Source organism: Struthio camelus, chromosome 5 (genome assembly GCF_040807025.1).
Source record: "Struthio camelus isolate bStrCam1 chromosome 5, bStrCam1.hap1, whole genome shotgun sequence".
In the NCBI taxonomy this organism is placed as follows: domain Eukaryota; kingdom Metazoa; phylum Chordata; class Aves; order Struthioniformes; family Struthionidae; genus Struthio; species Struthio camelus.
In genome coordinates this window covers 51,447,976-51,458,124 of record NC_090946.1, presented here as the reverse complement: position 1 = coordinate 51,458,124, position 10,149 = coordinate 51,447,976, and positions in this window count along the sequence as shown.

Sequence of the window (10,149 nt, the reverse complement as noted above, 5' to 3'; positions counted from 1 at the left end):
TAGTTTTAATTATTTAAATGATATGAATTTGTCAAACAAATAATCTAACACCTGTTTTGCCTTTCCATTTATGAAAACAATATTTCATGAAATCTAATAGAGGATGATAGTGAGGAGTAACACAGGTAGGTTTATGTATTTATTACAATTCTATTCATTCAAAAAATGCAAGTGCAAGTTGATTACTGTCTAGCAGGGTGAAGAAGCAGTCCATTTCGTTGCTATGCAAGGGCACAAAAGAAAACAGCAAAACAGTAACATTTCATATATAGTGGGCCAATGCAAGTCTCACATCCTCTGCTCATCTCTGAGAATTTCATGTCACTGATTTATAGTGTAACAATTCCTCAACAGAATATGGCAATTTACAAAGCAATGACTGATGGTGACTTTTGGGACAGGTAAGGCAGGAAAAGCTGCCATGATAATCATCCTTTTGTGTGAAAGAAATCATCTCAGGCAAAGGAAATGACATGAATCTGAGTTTCCCTGCTTTGTGTTTCTTTTGCTGACTTCATTTCAGGAGATCTGCCTGACCATATGTGACAAGTACCCTATGCATCAGGAGCATGTAGAGTGATGTAAAAATCTAGTTGCTAGCTAACTCTGAAAATTACGGAGAGCTATTTTGTTTTCTCCACGGAAGAGTATAATCCTATATGGTGGTTCTGTTTCGTGCTGTTTTATATTTTATAATATTTGCTCTTTAAGATTTTGAATGTGTTAACACACTGCCCTGAATTTATTTACCGTTTGGTTGAGGAGGGAAATTAAGCAGGTAATCAAATTGTAGTCAGTGGTGGTGGCCTCATGTGGGACTTCAAGTAGTGACCATTTGTATGACTTTTTGTATATTAAACCATGCTTTAATACTGATTCTGTTTGTGGTGTATTAACTGTTGTCCTATCTTGGTAAAGAAATTGCACTCAGTAGATAGTTACTGTTTTAAATCAGCAAAGTAATTTTAGAGGCACAACAAGCTGTTGAAACCTACCACTACGTAGTTTGATCTACCAGATCAATCATCTTCATCATCCCCTCTGGAGTTCTCTCTCTTCTGAGCGAAATATTTCCAGCAGTCAGGTTTAGCATGAGAACTTACAACACTCTAAGGATATGATTATGTGACCGTCACATTTATTATTGTGCCCTACGAATCAGTAAGGTAACTCAGGGTTTCAGAACTATCTTCTAAAAAAAAAAATGCAAATTACAGAAATTTTTTTCTAAAGTATTTTATATTTTAATGTACATTTTCTCTCTCAAAATTTTCCTATGATTATTTTGTATTAGCTATAAGGTGTACTTTCTTTTCAATACTATTCATTAAAAAAAAATTCAAATTTTTGCATGACAGTTTTTTAAAACTTTTCATTTGTGATCTTCATACACTGTTAAATAGTCAGTAAATATAATACAGGAAAGACACTGTTGGAATATTGATATCATGTTTTGATGTCATGAGAATTCAACTAAAAGTCAATTGTTTTAACAAAATCATTTATCTAATGTTCCAGAGCACTAGAGTTCGTGAATAGTAAGAAAAATCTCTTGAAAGATTTGCTTTAGTTACTTTATAATAATCTTAATTATCTATTCATATACATCATGAATTCATATTATAAGTTGAAACTGCAAAAGTATAAGCTTCTATATCACTTCAGAAAAATCCCCTGCATATGAATAGCGGTATATTTTCAAAACTCCCAGTTAAATTGGAATAAACTTTTATGTTAGAACTCTTCTGAGGGTTGAAGAAAGTAACCGTTCAAGTCTTCAAAAAATATTTCTGTATTGATATTTTGACCACAGCTTTGTGGTGGGGGAGGGGATTCATTTTAGAGAAAAATTGATGTTGTATGTATGTATTAGACTGGAACTTTGGCCTTCATTTTTAAATGGGATGCTCTGAAAATATAGAACTATTATATAACTTAGCTAAATTGTAACTTAGACACCTAAAATAATAAGTAATGTAATAGTTTCATATTTGCTGATGTTGCATTCAGTTATACAAAATATCTCCAGAAACTTGAGTGTTATTGAAGATACTAGACTGAAATTTTAATAAGCAAGAAGATCAGGGTAATTAAGTTTAACATTAGTATCTCTGAAACAATGTCAAGCTATATTGCAATCTGCAAATAACTTCCCTAAAGCAATGAAGTTTTTGCTACTTAATCTGAAATTTTAGTAAGGGAGAAGAAAAAAAAAGCACACATGCTCCCAATATTTTAAATTTAATGTATCAATATAAAGGAAGCATCGCTCTAAAATGAATTACTTACTTTCTCTTCCAAAAGTTCACTTGGCAGCATGTCACTTTCCAGCCATCTTTGAAGTCCGTTAAAATACAATTTGTAATTGCTGTACCTGACGCCTGTTATTCCCCCTTTCAGCACCTGGAAGATGTAACACTTACCATTGAAACGTTTTAATTTCTACTCTACGTGCTGCTTTTAAATTGAAGTTACAGTTTTAGAATTATTTTTGCTTAAAAACTGAAAATGTAAGCAACAGCCATCTTTTATAATCTTGTTTTATATGAAAATTGATGCAAACATCAGCTATATTGTTTGCTAGCCTCAGTGTCTGATTATGTGAATGTTTTAATTGTACAGATCACTGTAAGACAGTATAGCTAGAAATACTAAAGAATTTGCATTTGACTTGTATAAACTAATCTAACTTGCAATTTTCTTTCATTTCTGCTAAAATAGTCAGTATTCTGATATGTTCTCTTCAAGCTTAATATAACTACAGAGGCCCATTTGAATATGAGGAGTTGCACACTATGAGATATGGAGGAAGAGAATTAAGAAGCGATAACAATGTAATTTTATAAAAGCCGTAAGACTGCAAAAATGTGTCATGGGGCTAGGTTTACAAAAGAGAAATCGTTTTACCGTTGATCATAATACTTAAAATAAGTGCATTTTCAGTGAATTCTTATTCATATTCTGACAGTGAACTCCAGTTTCAGAGACATTTCTTCTGTTTAAGAAAAAAAAAAGGTTTTGAGGTGCATTGTTATACTTAAGTCTCCATTTCTTTTTTTTTTTTTCCCTCCAACCAACAGACATCGCTTGCTGTACTGTGGAAAGAAGGGGAAATGTTGAAGACAAGGAAGTTCCTAATCAGACTGCATTACTTAACTGGGAGCCAATTTGACTGCATGTTACTAACACATTAATTTTTATCATAATTGTAGGTCATCAAGAGAAGCGATGGAGTGTCATCACTGAAAATAATTATAAGTCAGAAATTTGATTGATTTTTGCTCATGGCATCAGTGGGATTAGTAGGCTTCACGGCATCTTTGGGTTTAGGTGCCTGTTCTTTTGCAATAAATATTTGACTACATTGCTTTCATGCAGAATGGCTGCTTGGGGGGGGTGGGGGAGGCAACGCAATTTTCACTGAACATTCATGATTCTAAATGTAGATATAAAGACTAAAACAAAACACTTGAATTCGTAAGTTTAAACAAAGCACAAATGAGTATAAAAATAGACTTAATAGTGAATCAGTAGTCCAAATTTACCCATGAATAGGCAGCTATGTCACTTCTTTTAACACTGAAGATTTTCATGTCAGTCAGTAATACTATTCAAAGGCTAAATGTAAAGCTCACACAAGTGTTGTGTTTTGGTGGAGAACCTCATTTTTCAAGCAACTGACCTAGTCTGTAGGGGTAACCAAAATTAATGAAGAAACCAGGTGACTTCTAGCAACAGTGAGATTTTATTTTATTAATTTGAACTGGTATTGTTCAAGTTGCACTCTGCTTTCAATCAGTGCTTGAAAGAGAAATGAGAGATAATTTTGACAACATACTTTGGTGTTATTAACCATGTCAACTAGCCTGTTGAAAGGCCAACATCAGCAGATAGGCATTCCCCACTAGTGGTCAGCTTTGAAAGAGATAGAGGGTAAGACTTCTTGAAAAGTTTATTTTGTTTTGAAGGGAGCATAGGAGACGTGCTTCAGAAAATAAACATTTTACAAGATCAAAGATCTACTAAAATGTATAAATAGAAGTGTTATACAATTACTAGCCTTTTCATTTAAAGCAGTTAAAAATGGTTGTCATTTAAGTTCAGATGCGTGTATCCTAAATACTGTACATCTAGTAAATCACCACCAAAACCTTTTTTTTCTATAAAACCCATGAATAAATTCCAGTTCTTCCACATAAGATTGTTTAAAGTTACAGTCACAATAAAAGATCTTTACAATCAAGTTTTTAAATATGTATTCTCTTATTAGGCAGTTTTCCTATATTGTCTTTCATATTTCATTCCTTAGAAATAAAGAATTAAAATGAACATGCCCTAAGAATGCTTCTATAAATACAATTGAAGCATTAGATTCCTGCAGCATACATAATCCCAATACTTTATTGTTCTAGAATGACACCAACCCATTTTATCTTACCTTTAAAGTGAGATAAATCTGAGTGCTCTATTAAGTGTATTACGTTTCTCTTTGGCTACACAAGTTGCAACGAGTGATTTAATATGATGAAGGTGTGTCTGCAAGGTTGCATAATTTTTGGAAATGCTTTATAGGAAATGACCGATTTGACTAATATCTGTATTATTTTAAGAGATTCAATTGTGTCTGTGTTTAAACTGCTCATCCATTTCTGCCCGTTCTCAAGATACATTCCTTTGATATCAAAGTCAGGTAGAAAAGGAAATAGAAAGAAAATCAAACAGGTCCTGTTTGGCTAGAGATCAATAGACAGGCATCAGAATAGCACACTTAGTATAATGAGTTTCAGGAATATTACATAGGCTTGTGAGCTGTAGAGCAGACTAAAACCAGGTACCTGTTGTTTATGGTGGGGGGTGAGGGAGGAGAGGTATTAGGCAGAGAACCCTTCCCTGAGCTCCACAAAGTTATATCAAAGCCAAAATGTTCCAAACAAAATATTTCAGATGTAATGACCAGCAATTTTGACACACCTTTGTTTCATCAGAATTTTTCTGTCCAGCTCACTTGAAATAATTATGCACTACCTGCAGAAATATTCTGAAAACTGGAATTGAAATGGGATAAGTTAACACATCTTCCACATCCATCCTCAGAGAAGCAAAGCGATTGGTTACACTTGATCTGGTCTCTGTATGGAATTATATTATGATGCCAATTATGAATAGTTTAAATTTCAGTGTTTCTGAACACAACTGAATAATAAACATCAATGACAGCGTGCTAGGGACATTCCTTCCTGAGAAATCTGATAAAAAACAAAGTAAAAACCCACCACATACAGAGCACATTGTAACCACCAGTTTTTCCAAAAGATCTCTCTCTCTCGAGCACTGGGTGTGGCATATAGTGGTGTCATAACCTCTGGGCTATCTAGAGTAGGGACAAGCATACAAGAACAAGCTGGAGGCAAAGACAAACTGGTTTTTATGTAACATTAGATGCCTTTGTTTGCTGAGACTGGCAGCTTCCTGTGCAAATATATACACTAAGTGAACCAGAAGAGGTGCAAGTCAAATGGGTTAGCTTAAGCCCCAAAAGCAGAGCAAATAAGAAGCAGTCACTCAAGTCATTCCTGGCGTTGGAGGCTGTTCCAATTGCCGCTACAATACAAAAAAGTGCCCACAGAGTAAACGCCTTTCTTCCCTCATGCCAGTTCAGAGCTGGGGAACCTAACTTAAACCCATTGTGTTTGAGGATTCATTCTATCAGCAGGAAGAAACACTACTGTAGCTTCCACTGCTTTCAGTGGAAAAGAAAGTAACTTCTAGGAGACAAATCTAGCACTATTCCTCCTCACAATCTCCCCCATCCATCATTTCTCAACTTGGATGTAGCACCAGACAAGTTTCACTGGCACAAAGCCTGAGCCTGAGGCATGGGTCACACAGAGTGCAGGCAATTTTGAAAGTATATTTTACAAGACTGGAAATTAATGCCCACTTGGAAATGTATGCCTATGTTAGCATGGGTTCCTCCCCCTCCCCCCACCCCGGGTCATAGATTTTATGGCCAAAAAGCAGCAATTTACCTGCCTACATAATACAAGCCTTTTCCTACCCGTCAGTCTTCTAAGAAGTGCAAAGTGTGTTCCAGCATGGTTTCCATCTGCAGGGCTATCTCCATTTACCAGATTCTTATGTCTAAAGGACCTTATCCAGTGCCATTAATTATTTTCAGTGTGATAAAATACATAATGAAATATGCTTTTGATTTGAAACATCTTTACTAAGTTGTAACCATTTCATTTATTCAGACCTTGTTTGTCTTGAACCTGGCTGTGCCTTTGAACTTGGAAAAACAGGTCTTGCCAGTAATTTCTGTGTAAAATTCTGCATAAGCTGTAGCATATATACTTTGGAAAAGTGAATTTTTTAAATCATAAAAAAATCCATAGGCAGCCATAATTTAGAATGTTTGAGCAGTACACAGGCTTGATCTTTTCCATTGTTCCATATATATAATATATATACATACACAGTGTTTCATCTCTTCTCCTTACATTTTCTGGTAGAAATCTTAGCTTTACTAAAAAATCGGTGATAAGATATACATTGAGCCAAGTTTTCAATGTAAGCACATGACGTACTGTATATATTCTTTGATCTAGAAATCTAAATAGCAATTGAGAAATCTTGACGTACCATATATAATCTTTGATCTAGAAATCTAAATAGCAATTGGGAAATCCTGACATGAAACTGCTAGTTTCATGCAGTCCACATTTTGCAGGGTTGTATATCTGACATGACAGGAAAGGCTGGTACTGCCTATCATCGTCATCTGACTAATACCATCACTATACTTTTGTGTGCACACATGCTATGCATGACAGATTTATAGGAAAATCTATGTAGGTTGTTGCATCCCCTTTCCTTGCGTTACCTGTATGGAGCACATGCTTTATCACAAAACACTGGCAGTTACACTGCTGCCTAGCAACTTTCATTCCAAATTCTACCTATTTATCTCCTCCTCTCTGGTCAGATTTAAAACATATGTAGTGACTTCAAAAAAACCTCAAAAATACCAGCAGTTTTTCTAGAGCTGTTTTCTCTTGTTCTAGTGCAAAGAGGAGCATGGGCACCAAAAGCTTTCTCCCATGTTCACCAGAGATTAATTTGAGCTCTTTGACATTCGGTGTTGCAAAACTTAAACTGTATTTATTGGGCCACAGTCTTCATATCACTGCCTATGCAGATCTATTTGTAATCTCAAATATTAGGTGTGAAATTGAAGTAGTTTTAGAAAGGGTAAGAAAGATGAGGAAATCTAAAAACACAGTTTTGTCAAGTGATATTTGAAGGAAGGTGTGTTTTCTGGAAGGTATAATTCAACAGTTATTAGGTTGATAATATAGCATTAAAAATACCGTTACAATTACACAGCAGCTCTTCACTATAAAAGAGTACTTGCAGCAATGAAGACATCCATTAACTACCCTCTGTGAAAGTGGCATGGGTTAGTAGGAAACAGTTTATAGAGGTAAGATCTGAAGGAGAATTTTGAAATAAGTCCTCCCCCCACCCCCAAGAATATGAAACTATTCTAACTATTCAAGATATGACTAATGATGAATACTGTTTAACATGTAACATCATTACATAGGCTCTAAAGAGATGAATAATAATGGGATTGAAAGACTTACCTCTAAGTTTTTCTGTGTGCAAAAACTATTTCTTTGTTTACACCAGTATTGTAAGTTTCAAATACTGTTCTCCTTACATAAGGCAGCTCTGCTAAGGTTAGAAGTACCTCTATGAGTCAGCACAACTTGGCCCCACAAGAGGAAAAGCATTATAAAATTATAACTGTTAACATTATGAGTTTTTATTGTTTTGCTGTATTGCTCATAGTAGGTAAGGTGCTCTGCACACAGATGAGGCATTGCAATCTTGAACTTGTCTCAATGAAGTCAGTGGAGAGTTTGCTGGTGGAGGTTCAGTGAGAACCTTTAGAGACCAAAGTAAAAACCTGCGAAAGACAATACCATTGAGTGCCAGCATATTCATTCAGGGCCATACTCTGTAGGCAATTTGAATAAGTTAATTGATGTAGATACAATTCAACCTGGCAGAGATGATAATGTTAATTAGGAAAAATGGTCACACTGCAGGGAAATAGGCTAAACATTCTGTGAGTGAAGTTACCAAGGGAGGCTGCAATTGAAGGTATGCTTGAAAGAAAGAGATGCTATTTTGTTCCAAGTTGCAGAAGTTACTTATAGCTCCTGCTTTTAGAAGGCTTATTTGTCAAAACCCAAAGCGTTCTGAAATCTAGCATTGTGCAAGTAGCCTTTATAAAGCCAATACTCTGATGCCCTGTACAGGAAGAACTGTCATTCCTACCTGTATCTTTTGCCATGCAGAAGACAAGTTAGAATCCAGTCCTCATTCTACCTCCTCAGTCTTTAGGATAAAACTATGCATCAAGTGCATCTATCTTACTTAAAATGAGGTGTATAATTTGCACTTAGGCAGTATTGGGTTTTTTTTTGTGCAAGAAACTACTGCTTTTGTTTGGAGAGGTAGTGAAATACTCAGTTCTCCATTTTCACTTTGCAGTAACGGGAGTAAATCTTTGATAAGATGGCAAACCTCAGTGTCAACATCAGAACCATAGTATCTTTTCTCATTTACTGTATTTTTATAGTATAACTACCATGCAACTGAAATCTTACAAAGTTTTAACGATTATATTCTCAGGAACTTCTCACTAAATGTCACTGATGTGATCACAAAAATATTGTTTATAGACTTGCCAGTTTTGAGCACCTCCAGCGTGGCTACAGATTGGAAATAACTTATATTCTGCAATTGCACACTTCTCTATTCTGTTCGAGGGTGTTCACACGAATCACCACCACCACTGTGGTGTCTGACCGCTTCACACACTTGAACTAGATATATAGGCATGTTGCTTAAATTCCTTATGTAAAACTTTCACAAAAGAGAAAAATGTCAATGTACTCCCCCAAGATAGTCCTAGCCACAACTGCTAGGGAGGGCGTTAGAACATTTCTATTGTTAACTTGGCTATCTTGGCAGAAGGTCATACATCAGGCAGGAAAAGTAATCATACCAGATGCAGAGTAATCAACAAGCAAGTACAAAAGCAGAAAGAAGGCGGGGGGAAGGACCCCCCCCACACACACACACAACACACAAACACACCACCAAATATCATTTGCCGTTCTCCTTGCAGTAAGCTCCAAGAGGATTACAATATGCGTAATGATATTGATGCAGCCCAAGTAATGAGTAAAACCCTGCTGTTTATAGTTCTAATATAATTATATGAAATTAATTACGAAAAAACTCCCAACAAAACTAAAGCAAAAATCACATTAACTTTATTTCCAACCAGCATTTCTAAGATGCATTAAGACCTTTTGAACTATAACACAATCAAAATCCTAAGTACTTAATGGAACATTAATTTCTTGGAAGAGGGGCATGAAGCATTTGAGAGTGAACTGATGGGAAAAAATAACTTATCTTACTTCAAAAGAATTGAGTCTGTATTCACTTCCATTTGGTATTTGGAAATATTACATGGGGGGGCATAATTGTCAGAATAAACATCCTCTTTCCCTGAAAAAAAATTTTTGCCAGGATCTTTTAGGCTGCTGGGTTTTTTAATCTGTCATAAATTAGGTTCTTTTCAATAACTGCCTTTTAAAATTTTACTTTATAAAGCTGATGAGAAGCTTATATTTCAGGATGAGGAATGGAGATTTCTGTCATCTCCCAACCAGCCCTAGGAAATACCAAAGATATTTAGGTGTAAACTCGGCAGTTAAATTAAGCCATAGAAATTGCATACTCTGCTTTTCAATACTTACTACACTTTAGGTTATGTCTTTTTTTTAATTTATTTGAACATTAAGAAAGAAAAAAAGAAAAACTTTCAAATTTGTCATTTTGAGGGATATAAAGATAATATTTTGAAGAAGTGTGCTAAAAGGCCACTTAACCGTTTTACTTTTTTCCTTCTGAATCCTGAAAGTAGGAAGTGACTCAGTCTTTGGAATAGGCACAAGGCCTTTTAGTGACAGAAAAAAAAAAGTATTTTCTCAAATTGTATACAAAATAAGATATATGCATGATATGCAAAAGTTAAATCACACGTAGCCATAGGGCACCAAGGGT